This window comes from Ahaetulla prasina, chromosome 2 (genome assembly GCF_028640845.1).
Source record: "Ahaetulla prasina isolate Xishuangbanna chromosome 2, ASM2864084v1, whole genome shotgun sequence".
Classification (NCBI taxonomy): Eukaryota; Metazoa; Chordata; class Lepidosauria; order Squamata; family Colubridae; genus Ahaetulla; species Ahaetulla prasina.
The window spans coordinates 277,779,032-277,792,819 of NC_080540.1; positions in this window are offsets into that span (position 1 = coordinate 277,779,032).

Here is a 13,788-nt window from a genome sequence, read left to right on the forward strand (position 1 = left end):
TGATTAAGTGTTCTAGCTGTCAGGAAATTTCTCCTTAGTTCTAAGTTGCATCTCTCCTTGATTAGTTTCCACCCATTGCTTCTTGTTCTACCCTCAGGTGCTTTGGAGAATAGTTTGACTCCCTCTTCTTTGTGGCAACCCCTGAGATATTGGAACACTGCTATCATGTCTCCCCTAGTCCTTCTTTTCATTAAACTAGGCATACCGAGTTCCTGCAACCGTTCTTAATATGTTTTAGCCTCCAGTCCCCTAATCATCTTTGTTGCTCCTCTGCACTCTTTCTAGATTCTCAACATCCTTTTTACATCGTGGCGACCAAAACTGAATGCAGCATTCCAAGTGTGGCCTTACCAAGGCATTATAAAGTGGTCTTAACACTTCATGTGATCTTGATTCTATCCCTCTGTTTATGCAGCCCAGAACTGTGTTGGCTTTTTTGGCAGTTGCTGCACACTGCTGGCTCATATCTAAATGGTTGTCCACTAGGGCTCCAAGATCCCTCTCACAGGTACTACTATTGAGCAAGGTACCACATATACGGTACCTGTGCTTTTTGGGTTTTTTGCCTAAATGTAGAACCTTACTTTTTTCACTGTTGAATTTCATTTTGTTAGATAGCGCCCAATGTTCAAGTCTGTCAAGATCCTTCTGTAACTTGAGCCTATCTTCTGGAGTGTTGGCTATTCCTGCCAGCTTGGTGTCATCTGCAAATTTGATGATTTCCCCATCTATCCCCTTGTCCAAGTCATTGATGAATATGTTGAAAAGTACTGGGCCTAAAACAGAGCTTTGGGGTACTCCACTGCATACTTCCCTCCATGTGGATATAGTTCCATTGAGGACTACATGTTGAGTGCGGTTGGTCAGCCAGTTACGAATCCGTCTGGTGGTGGTGCTGTCTACTCCACATTTTTCTACTTTATCTAGTAGTAGATAAATGGTCTACTTTATCAAATGCTTTACTGAAGTCCAAGTAAATTATATCGACAGCATTCCTCTGGTCTACTAATTTTGTCACTTTGTCAAAGAATGCAATAAGATTAGTCTGGCATAATATGGGACTCTGTTTTAAAAAGCAATTCCCTTCCAGGAATAAGAAACTGAACATTAAAACACACACACACATATTTAGGACAACACTTCAGAAAAAGCATAGGGAAAATAGACCATTTTTAAAAAGTTGGGGAGGGGAGTATCCTGAGCACATGTCAGCACTCGATACATACTTCATGCTGGAGATAAAATTGGGTTTTACTTGCATTGTGAGACACTGGCTCAGAGGTGCCCAAACTGGCCAGTATAAGCAGGGATGGGATTCAGCTAATTTTACATCAGGTTCACCGAACCGGTAGTTGCAAGGACTGGCTGGCCCCACCCTGCCCATCCCTCTCATGAGTCTTACAACTTTTACAACTTTACAACTTTAATTTACAACTTCTCCACTGTAAAAACCTATGGACTACAAATCTTGACCTAGGTAAATCAATAGATGCAATATACATAGACTTCTGTAAAGCTTTTGACTCAGTAGTACATGATAAACTTCTCCTAAAATTAAAATCCTATGGCATTTCAGGACCCTTACACAACTGGATATCTGCTTTTCTGTCAAACAGACAACAAATAGTTAAAATTGGTAATGCTCTATCAAATCCTGTTCCTGTCAAGAGTGGTGTTCCTCAAGGCAGCGTTCTTGGACCTACTCTCTTTATAATATACATAAATGATCTTTGTAATCATATCTCAAGTAACTGTGTTCTCTTTGCTGATGATGTCAAACTTTTCAACACCACTGACAATACATCCACAATTCAAAAGGACCTTGATCATCTAACTGCTTGGTCTAAAATTTGGCAACTACAAATCTCAACCAGTAAATGCTCAGTCTTGCATATTGGAAGAAAGAACCCAATCACAAAGTACATGCTTGATGGACATTGCCTCGCAGATGACCCCCACCCTGTCAAAGACCTTGGAGTTTTTATATCTAACGATTTAAGTTCCAAAGCCCACTGCAACTATATAGCTAAGAAGGCTCTAAGAGTTGTTAACTTAATTTTACGTAGCTTCTTTTCAAAAAACACCACGCTACTGACCAGAGCATATAAAACATTTGTTAGGCCAATTCTTGATTACTGCTCTCCTGTCTGGAACCCATACCATATATCTGACATCAACACAGTTGAGCGTGTCCAAAGGTATTTTACGAGAAGAATTCTCCACTCCTCCGAAACTAATAAAATTCCACCAGACTTGATATCTTGGGTCTAGAAAACTTGGAACTTCGTCGCCTTCGTCAAGATCTGGGTTTAGCATATAAAATCATCCGTTGTAATGTCCTTCCTGTCAATGACTTTTTTAGTTTCAATAACAATATCACAAGAGCTACCAACAGATTTAAACTCAATGTCAACCACTCCAGTTTAGATTGCAGAAAACACGATTTCTGTAACAGAATTGTATATACTTGGAATGCATTACCTGACTCTGTGGTTTCTTCTCATAACCCCAAAGGCTTTACTCAAAACTGTCCACGGTTGACCTCACCACTTTCCTAAGAGGACTCTAAGGGGCGTGCATAAGAGCACAAACGTTCCTACCGTTCCTGTCCTACTGTTTCTTCCCCTATGTATATATATGTTTTTAGTACCTCGTTTCTCCTCATATATACGTTCATATATTATATAACCCTTTATGCAACGCTTGTATATATATATTGTTATATTGTTATGACAAATAAATAAATAAATAAATAAATAAATAAATAAATAAATAAATAAATAAATAAATAAAAATAAGTCTCCACACAGCCCATTTTGGATCCCAGGTAAGTGAAGTGCCCAGGCGGAGGCTCTGGGAGGGAAAAAATGGGCCTACTGGAAGTACAGGAAGTCCAGAAATGGGCCCATTTCTGGCCTCCGGAGGGCCTCCGGAGGCCAGGGGAGGCTGTTTTCGCCCTCCTGGAGGCTCAAGGAAAGCCTCCAGAGCCTGGGGAGGGTGAAACGCTCCCTACCACCATGGTGCAGGAAGCCAAGTAGGCCACGCCAACCATGGCCATGCCCACCCAGCAACTGGGCAGAGAACTGGTTGCTAACATTTTTTAATCCCACCCCTGAGTATAAGCCTGTTCCTTGCAAGGAATTTTGATAATCTACTCCACAACTGTACAGCGGTATGTGAAAGCTCTGATTGACCAAAGTCATGACGAGCAGCAGAGGCCACTCTGGTAATGGCCGTACTTTTAATGAGATTGGTTATAATAATATAATTTTGCATATCTGTACCTCCTCCACCTTCTGAATTAGGGGGTGTCTGCCTCAGCTTCTTCCAAATGTTATTTTGCTGTTTTGGATTTTTTAAAAAAATGTTCCAGCCCTTTTTGCTGAAGCAACAGCTTCTGCTTCTCTCCAGCTCTTCTTCCTTACTCTCTGTACCACTTCACAGATCTTACTTAAAGGTAGTAAATAGGACAGTGCCTGGAAATATTGATGTGGCATCAGTGTAAATTCAAGTAGTTCACACTTAACTATTATTATAGTTAAGAGCCAAGGTGGCGCAGTGTGCAGTACTGCAGGTTACTTCAGCTGATTGCTAGCTGCAGTTTAGCGGATCAAATCTCACCGGCTCAAGGTTGACTCAGTCTTCCATCCTTCTGAGGTGAGTAAAATGAGGACCCAGATTGTTGGGGGCAATATGCTGACTCTGTAAACCGCTTAAATAAAAGCATTATGAAGCGGTATATAAGTCTAAGTGCTATTGCTATTATTGTGCATTATTATTAATTTTCTTTTATGTACACTGAGAGCATGTGCACCAAGACAAATTCCTTGTGTGTCCAATCACACTTGGTCAATAAAAATTCTATTCTATTCTATTCTATTCTATTCATTATTATTATTAATTAATTATTTGTGTGTGATATCTTTTTAAGTTATCTCAGAGGCTGCCACAAAGAAGAGTGGGTCAAGCTATTCTCCAAAGCACCTGAGGGCAGGACAAGAAGCAATGGGTGGAAACTAATCAAGGAGAGAAGCAACTTAGAACTAAGGAGAAATTCCCTGACAGTTGGAACAATTAATCAGTGGAACAACTTGCCTCCAGAAGTCGTAAATGCTCCAGCCCTGGAAGTTTTTAAGAAGATGTTGGATAACCATTTGTCTGAAATGGTGTAGGGTTTCCTGCCTAAGCAGTGGGTTGAACTAGAAGACCTCCAAGGTCCCTTCCAACTCTGTTATTCTAAATTCACACAATTATTCCTGCCCAATGTACCTGGTACATGTTTAGAACACAACTATTTCTAATATACATACTTTAAAACTCTGTAATTATCTCGAAGATGCCTCCATAGTATCAATATTTGTAAGGAACATTTCTAGATATATACTTTATAGATATATAAAGATATATCTATAAAGTATATATAGATACATTTTATACATATATTTATAAAATATGCCTTTATCTGTGCACATTTGTCAGTGGAGTATGATGGAAATTAGAAGATCATCTTCACTGCTACCTATTCATGCTGTAACCAAGTTGTTGCATCATATTGTTGGAAGAAATGTCCATCTGGGTTCAGTTCCAAGTGGGGAGAAAGACACTGGAAACATGGAGATTGCTTGAAAAGATGGTTTAATGGTGGACAGGACCACATGATTTTGAGGTCCTGGGCAAAAAAACACATGGGTGAGAGAGAGAGATTTATACCCTCTGTTGGGCTTTGAATTTGAGCTTGTATTCTGATTGGTTGTCAGACTCCCACGGGTCCATGCAGGGGTAACTTTGTAGGTTGTCTTTTGAGTCCCAAGTTTGGTTGAGCCTTGCTGGGTGATGCAATCTCCCCAGGTGCCACGTGGTGAGTTCTGTTGCTAGATGGGTAGAGGGCTAATCCTGTTTTTGTTGGATCTTGGGTGAGAGCATTTGCTTATGAATAGATCTAGCTATCGCTTTATCTCTTAAGTGCTAACATCTGCTGTGGGCTATTGAGAGTGTGGGGGCTATTAAGAGTGAGTCTGCTTCCTGCCTAAAAAAACATGTTTCTCCATTTCTTATCCAGGGAAGTATAATATTCTGCCTTTTTAATATTTCCTAGAATATTTCATTCTTCTAGGAGAGGGGTGGGTGCTAACTTCCTACAATATTATAGCTCTTCAAAAACATGGTTGATTATTATTTTTTTCCTAAATCTATAACAGGGCAATTTGTTTTAAACCAGAGAGACTATACTTTCATGCAGTTCTGAATAACAACTCTAGATGGCATGCTTAAATAAGGGTTTTTTAAAATAATACTTTATTCATACTTTAAAAGGCTTACCTCCTCACTGAGGTAAAATACTCCACAATTTAAAATCTCACTGTTTTGCAATCCAGAATTTGCAAGCTGCTTTACAGACATGTACATTTTTATCACTGATTTTTAAATTATTTTCAGTTGTCCCCTCCGAATTACAACATGCCCGCTGAAATTGTATTTTCATTATAATTTCTTCATGATGTGTGAATGTGCTTCTGTGTAAAATGTAACATCACTTATTCCACATTTGCAGTATACCGCCCTGAGTCTTCGGAGAAGGGCGGTATAGAAATTTAAACAATAAATAAATAAATAAATAAATAAATAAATAAATAAATAAATAAATAAATAAATAAATAAATAAATAATATCAAGCATTCTTGGTAAATCTCCTACTTTTATTGTATAACATATAAATTCAGTGAATGCTATGAATGTATTAACATAGACGTGCTTGGTCAAAGTATGTTAGCTTGAAAAGTAATTGCATTTATTAAGTGCTTTGAGTCTCTGAAGGATTTAACTATTTTAATAAGAAAAATGGAAGTGGGAAAACAGGCATTTTACCCCTTTATGGAGAAACATAGAATGTAAGGGTTGAAAGGGGAAGGTTCAGTAATGAAATCCCAATCTTTTACTACCGGTTCTATGGGCGTGGCTTGATGGGCATGGCAGGAGAAGGATACTGCAAAATCTCCATTCCCATCCCACTCTAGGTCCAGCCAGAGGTGGTACTTGCCGGTTCTCTGAAGTACTCAAATTTTCCGCTACCAGTTGTCCGAACTGCTAAAAATTTCTGCTACCGGTTCTCCAGCACCTGTCAGAACCTGCTGAATTTCACCCCTGGGAGGATTGAAAGGAATCTTTAAAAAATTTTCTAATCTCCCCCATGCCTGGTGAAAGAATCATAGCTTGATAGATGGCCATCTAGTTTTTGTTTAAATGCCTTCTGCAAAAAAAAAAATTATCCCCTTCCAATGCCACTGCTAAACACCTTAGCTATAGAGCTCAACCTATATAATTAGATAATTAGAACAAACAACAACAAAAAAAACAATTGCTACCAACCTGCCTTCCATTGAGAACTTGTATGCTGCATGAGTCAAAAAGAGGGCTGTGAAAATATTTACAGACCCCTCGCATCCTGGACATAAACTGTTTCAACTCCTACCCTCAAAACGACGCTATAGAGCACTGCACACCAGAACAACTAGACACAAGGACAGTTTTTTCCCGAACGCCATCACTCTGCTAAACAAATAATTCCCTCAACACTCTCAAACTATTTACTAAATCTGCACTACTATTTTGCTATTTCCAAGCCAACCCCATGGGCCAGATTTAAGCACCCCACAGGCCACATCCAGGCCGGAGGTCTTGAGTTTGACATCCCTGAACTAGAAGACCTCCAAGGTACCTTCCAGCTCTGTTATTCTGTATTCTGTATCCCTCTCACAGTTACTGCGGTTGAACCAGATACCGCCCAGTCTATATTTGTACATTCGGTTTTTCTTGCCTAGGTGTAAAACCGTACTTTTCTCACCACTGAATTATTATTTTTTAAATTTAATTGCATAGGTAGTCTACCCTACTTGACAGAGTTGTGAGGATACACTGGGAAGTAGATTTTAGACTTGTTTTTGGAAAAAGGCAGGATAAACATGTGATTAATAAATAATCACAGCAAGAAACTGGCAAGACATTACCACCCACTGTGCTTTTTTATAAGAAAACTGTTTAAACCTGCGTTTTCTAACTCCAAATCCAACAAGCTGATTTACTGGCTGCTCAAATTATGTGGAAAAAAAAGTCACATAGAAACCAACAATCCCTACCACAAAATAACATGTATTATCTGAACCAGACAGTAAGCCTCAATCTCACAGTCTTGGCACTGGAATATAAAGGACAAAGTTCAGCTAACAAATTAACAAAGAAACTCAATCTAGCCTTAATCCCTCTAAAACTCAGGATCTTGAAAAACCCAGTGTGTATTAATAGCACATACTTGAAGGTTTTTTCACAGAAGTTGGAAGACTTTTCTGCTTCTTCTCTTTAGAATTAGAAGTAATGGGTCAGTTGAACTATTTATTCTTTATGGATAATGAGGCAACTAGTGAAACAGATAGCATTAGCAATAGCACTTAGACTTATATATCCCTTTATAGTGCCTCCCCTGGGACGCGGTGGCTCAGGGCTAGGACGTTGAGCTTGTCGATCGAAAGGTCGGCAACTCAGCGGTTCGAATCCCTAGTGCTGCCATGTAACGGGGTGAGCTCCCGTTACTTGTCCCAGCTTCTGCCAACCTAGCAATTTCGAAAGCACGTAAAAATGCAAGTATAAAAAATAGGGACCACCTTTGGTGGGAAAGTAACAGCGTTCTGTGCGCCTTTGGCGTTGAGTCATGCCGGCCACATGACCACGGAGACATCTTTGGACAGCGCTGGCTCTTCGGCTTTGAAACGGAGATGAGCACCAGCCCCTAGAGTTGGCAACAACTAGCACGTATGTGCGAGGAGAACCTTTACCTTTACCTTATAGTGCTTTACAGCACTCTCTAAGTGGTTTAAAATGTCAGCATATTCTTTTTCTTGTGCCATATCTGTCATCAGACGTTGGTGTTCATGTTGGTGATCCTATTTTTTTTTTATTTTTTATTTTTTAATTTTTTAATTTAAGTTTTTTATTTTTTATTTTTTATTATATTTTCTTTTAGCTTTCATACGAATACAATCTTCATCCTAAACAATTTAAGTATATTTGGGGTTGCTCTTCTACCATTTCATCTCCCTTGTTTTACAATAATCCTTCTTCTCCCTCTCCTCTCTTTCCTTTCCCTCCCTTCTTCCATCTACTCTTTTATATTAGTCTTTCCTCCTCTCCTTCTCCTTCTCTACTTCCCCTTCCTTTTCCCCACACCTCCTTTCTTTCTCCCTTCTAACCTATTTTTATCAACAGCCACACGAAAAAGTACTGCTGAGTTTTATCCAAACCAGATCCTTAGCTTTTGAAGCCATTACGTTTTTCTTCTGCCTGGACCTCATTTGCCTTCATTCTTTCCCTGGACGATTAAGTAAAGTATGCTGTATTTTTCTGAGTTTCACATCACATGTCCAATTCAGCAAATTGCCCCCAACTATCTGGGTCCTCATTTTACTGAAGGTTGGAAGGCTCAACCTTGAATCGGTCAGGATCAAACTTCAGACAGTGAGCAGAGTCGGCTTGCAATATCGCATTCTAACCATTTCACCACCACAGATTTGCAAGATAAAGCAGACTTATTCAATCAGTAGCTTTCTTTGGATTGGACCAGTGAACCAATAGAGTTTTAGAGAAAGCTAAAAACCATTTTATAAGTACAATTGGACACCACTGCCCCCCTGCCCCCCCCACCCCCAAAGAGTGAGTGGAGACTGCTTCTGTTGCGGCCAATCAGTTCACCTCCTGTCTGCCTTTCTGTTCTTCAAGATTCCATATTCATGATTCATTTCATGTTTCAATGTGTAGGTGAGAGCCAGTGTGGAGGAGATGTTAAGGTATTAGATCAATGTTTCTCAGCTTTAGCAATTCAAGACATGTGGACTTCAACTCCAAGACTTCCCCAGCCAGCATGAAATCTAAGAGCTGAAGTCCATACATCTTAAAGTTCTAAGGTTGAGAAACATTGCATCAGACTAAAAGTAAACAGATTCAGATTCTAGTCCAGTTTAATTTTAGAAGGTCTGATTTTGGGCCAGACATTCCCTTTCTGCCCAACCTACCCCAACCTTTCCCTTTTGTTGCGGGAGAAACCTTGTAGTGCACTTTGATATAGCTTACTAAATATTAGGAGGGATGTGGTGCTCAGTGGCTAACATGCTGAGCTTGTCGATCGAAAGGCGGTTCAAATCGCTAGTGGTTCAAATCGCTAGTGGTTCAAATCGCTAGTGACATATAACGGGATGAGCTCCCATTACTTGTCCCAGCTTCTGACAACTTAGCAGTTCAAAAGCACATAAAAAATGCAAGTAGGAAAATAGGGACAATCTTTGGTGGGAAGGTAACTGTTCCGTGCACCTTTGGCATTTGTCTTGGGACAGCTCTTCGGCTTTGAAACAGAGATGAGCACCGCCCTCTAGAGTCAGGAACGACTAGCACATATGTATGAGGGGAACATTTACCTTTTACTAAATATTATACTTTCTTTTCTCTGAAAGTTTATTTTCATTTTATAAAAAGCATCATCATATCAGAATCATATTGTCCAGTGACGATGATGATGATAGAAACAGAAAAAGAAGTTACCAAACAGAAGGAAAAGTTAAAAAAACAAAAACAAGGAAAACTAAGCATGTGGGTATATGCATATGTGAGCCTGAGAACAAACACAAACTTTTAAACATCAATATTTCTATTAAAACAAAATGAGTATAGATGAGATAACCTGTCTTAGGGGGAAATGTTATTAGTATAAATAGTACACTTGAATAAATTGACCATTTCCCCATATTTGTGTTATTGCATTAGCTATATCATCAGTCAAAGTTACTTTCCTTTTTAAAATGTAACCAATGCAACAAAAAATTAAACTGGTTTATTAGTTTTGTGGAATAGCAAACCTAAGAGTTAACAGTAAGTATTAAATCAGGTTCTTATGGTGCATCTATATGTGTGCATTATGACACACCGATAGTTGATGCATTGTGAAAATCTAGCGTGCAGATTGGGATTCGGTTAATTCAACTTTCTGATTTCTCCATAATTTTCTTTTGCCATTCTGATAAAACAAGTACAATGTGGCCTTTTGAATACATACTGGGATATTTTAAAAACAATACAAGTCCATGAGATCTACTAGCTTTTCGGTTGGTTTTACAGAAGCACATTTGAATTAGTCAGTCACTAGCCCCACGTAGTCCCCCATGAGGGACACGGTGGCACAGTGGCTAAGATGCTGAGCTTGTGGATCGAAAGGTCGACAGTTCGAATCCCTAGTGCCACATAACGGGGTGAGCTCCTGTTACTTGTTCCAGCTTCTGCCAACCTAGCAGTTCGAAAGCACATAAAAAAAATGTAAGTAGAATAATTACCTTTGGAAGGAAGATGCACCTTTGGTGTTTAGCCATGCCTTTGGTGTTTAGCCATGCCAGCCACAAGACCACGGAGACATCTTTCGACAGCACTGGCTATTCGGGTTTGAAATAGAGATGAGCACTACAGAGTTGGGAACGACTAGCACATATGTGCGAGGGGAACCTTTATCTTTTAGCCCCACCCACTGGCTCCAGCTGATTAATTTCCCAGGAAAGTCCTGTAATACTTCTGTCAACTCTAAAGCTGGCCTGACTGAATCCATCTCAGAGGCTTCAGTGTTGCCACAATGGTGATGCGGGATGAGGAGGAGGGAATAGAGATAGTTGGGGTTTTGTACCTATAGCAAAATAGTTTTCCCTGAGAACCAAGGACATTCCCACAGGTGAGTGAAGAGAGGAGGAGTGAAGTTTCCAAGCAGCCGGACAGCACTTTGATTGGACCATGTGACATTGTTTGGGAGAGGGGGGGAAACGTTTACTTTTAATTAGGTGAAAACTGCAGGAACCTTTAGAGTCGGTTTTCACCAGTATGTGCAGTGGTGGTATTCAGCCGGTTAGGACCGATTCAAGCAAACCGGTGGTGGCGACCTGTGGGTGGGCCAGCTCACCTGCCCCAGTGCTACGCCATCCTATTTAGTCATGTTTTCTAAGCTGCGCTCACACGTGCAAGCCATCTGTGCGAGAAAAGCACATGCGTGGAAGGCCGCGCGCATGCACAGAAGGTGCGTGAGCAAAGCGAGCTTATGCGTGTGCTCACATTTTCAGTGCACGGCAAACTGGTGGTAAAATTATGTGAAACCCACCTCTGAGTCTGTGCCAATATGATGTACCCAATAAACTTGTTCTTTGAGGAACCTGCTTGCCTTGGAGTTTTGTTTGCCATGGGTGTATTACCCTGATTTTTTTTTAATTGAGTTGTGAATTCATATAACATACTGGTTAAGCTGATCTGTTGTGCAGAACTGGTTCTGAATTAAAATCACTTTTCACAAGAACGGTGGACCTGGAAGTAGAAATGTAATTGAAAGGACACAATTGTTGCATTTCTGTAGTGTTCCTGGGAAGGAATCTCTGCCCCACTGGCTACTACTTTCAGAAACCTTAGCCTCTCATGTCCTCTCATTGCTTAATGCTCTCAGGATGGTTTATAGATCCCATACTGATCCCTAGCCGCTAGCTGTAACTACTGGTTCTGAACTGGCTGAATCCCACCAACTGAAGGAAGCTTATAAGGTAGTAGATGAAGCTGGGCATGCTGGAATTTCAGGTGGAAAACCATCAATCCTCAGAATCTGTGCAAGTTGGACAGACCATTATACAGTTCTGTTCCAAGTGGATACTAGGGGCACAGCATGAATACAACAAGATTTAGCTTGGCATGATTTCCTGCTGGGTCCAGGATAGGAGGAGAGCACAGCCAACCAATTGTTTGGAGGTGATCATTTAGTACTTTTGTATGCATAGATGCTGGATTGAACTGCAAACACCCATATTGTTCTCAGTCATACTGTGGATTGTTGAGTTTTGACTTAGATTATTATGTGGCTATATTATGTAAAATGTGTTTTATGGTTTAGCAACATAATGTAAACCTTACCTCAGCATCTAACATGTATACTTAAGATCTGTGGTCCTGGAGAAAACTGACAAAACTGAGTGAAATAATTTACCACTTTTAATACAATTATTATTATTATTATTATTATTATTATTATTATTATTATTATTATTATTATTATTATTATTATTATTATTATTATTTAGACTTTTATACCGCCCTTCTCCCGAATAAAAGCTCTCAAAATACATACCCATTTGAATAAAAGCTCTCAAAATACATACTCATGTGGAGCTCTTCATTACCCAAGTAGGCAGTAGTGAGTTTCAATTTAGTTTGCTACCGTTCGCTCGTGCGCGTACGCTCACGACAGAACGTGACACTTCTGCACATGCTCAGAAGCATCAGGATGGGTGGGCGGAGCCTCACGCTGCCGCTGCTACTAGTTCACCTGATCCAGGGTGAACCAGTAGCAACCCACCACTGCAAGTAGGTAACATCACCAGTGTGACTGAGTGTAAGGTTTTTTTTATTATTATTATTATTTGCATTTATATCCCGCCCTTCTTCGAAGACTCAGGGCGGCTTACACTATGTTAAGCAATAGTCTTCATCCATTTGTATATTATATACAAAGTCAACTTATTGCCCCCAACAATCTGGGTCCTCATTTTACCTTCCTTATAAAGGATGGAAGGCTGAGTCAACCTTGGGCCTGGTGGGACTTGAACTTGCAGTAATTGCAAGCAGCTGTGTTAATAACAGACTGTCTTAGTCTGTTGAGCCACCAGAGGCTGCCTGTTTGCATAGATTCGGTATAGATTTGCCCTGCCAAAAATTCTCACCAAATTTTTTGTATATATTATTGTTACAGATTAGTTATATCTGTCTTAGGAGACCATCCATTTGATTAAAAGAACTATTTTATTAGAGCTCTGTTTCTGTCCAAGGAATCTGCACAATGTTCATTCTCAGCTGTATAAACTCTCTGATTATATGATTTTTGAATCAGTAAACTAGTGTTCAGCTAAATTAATGGGTGGATCTGCATTTTTTCTCTCTCTCTGTATTGTTTCCTAATTATCTAAAGAGGCCTTGTGAAAATTGCAAAACACACCTGTCCTGATTAAATGGGAAAGAAAATAAAAATGGTAGTTTATTACAAAATAAAATTTAAGTGGGAAATTTTAAAGGTTCACAATATTTTAGTGTTCTCCCTGCATCATTGCTGGAGGCTTTTAAAAAGAGACAGGCTAGCCATTTGTCTGAAATGGTATAGGTTTCCTGCTTGAGCAGGAGATTGGACTAGAAGACCTCCAAGGTCCCTTCCAACTCTGTTATTCTGTTACTGTATGAATGGCTTGCATTGGAGACAGAAATTTCAGATAATAAGATATAATGTCAGATAATAAGAGCCATGGTGGCACAATGGTTAGAATACAGTAGTCTAACTCTGCCCACTTCCAGGAGTTCGATCATGACTGGCTCAAGGTTGACTCAGTCTTTTATCCTTCCAAGGTTGGTAAAATGAGGACCAAGATTGCTAGAGCCAATATGCTGACTCTGTAACCTCTTAGGCCATAGCCCACTACCGAGCCTTTAGCCTTTCGAAACTGGGATGCATAAGTGGTGGGCAAGGTCACGCATCCCCATTCATGCAAACGGCAGGGGGAGGGTTATGCCTGCCACTCACACAAATGGAACTGTGCATGTGCGCTTGCATGCCACCTTGCAGATCCATCTCTTCCCCTCCCCCACTGGTCCACAAAGATGAAAAGGTTGGGGAACTCTGGCTTAGAGAGAGCTGCAAATCACTATGAAGCAGTATATCAGCCTAAGCGCTATAGCTATTGCTATAAT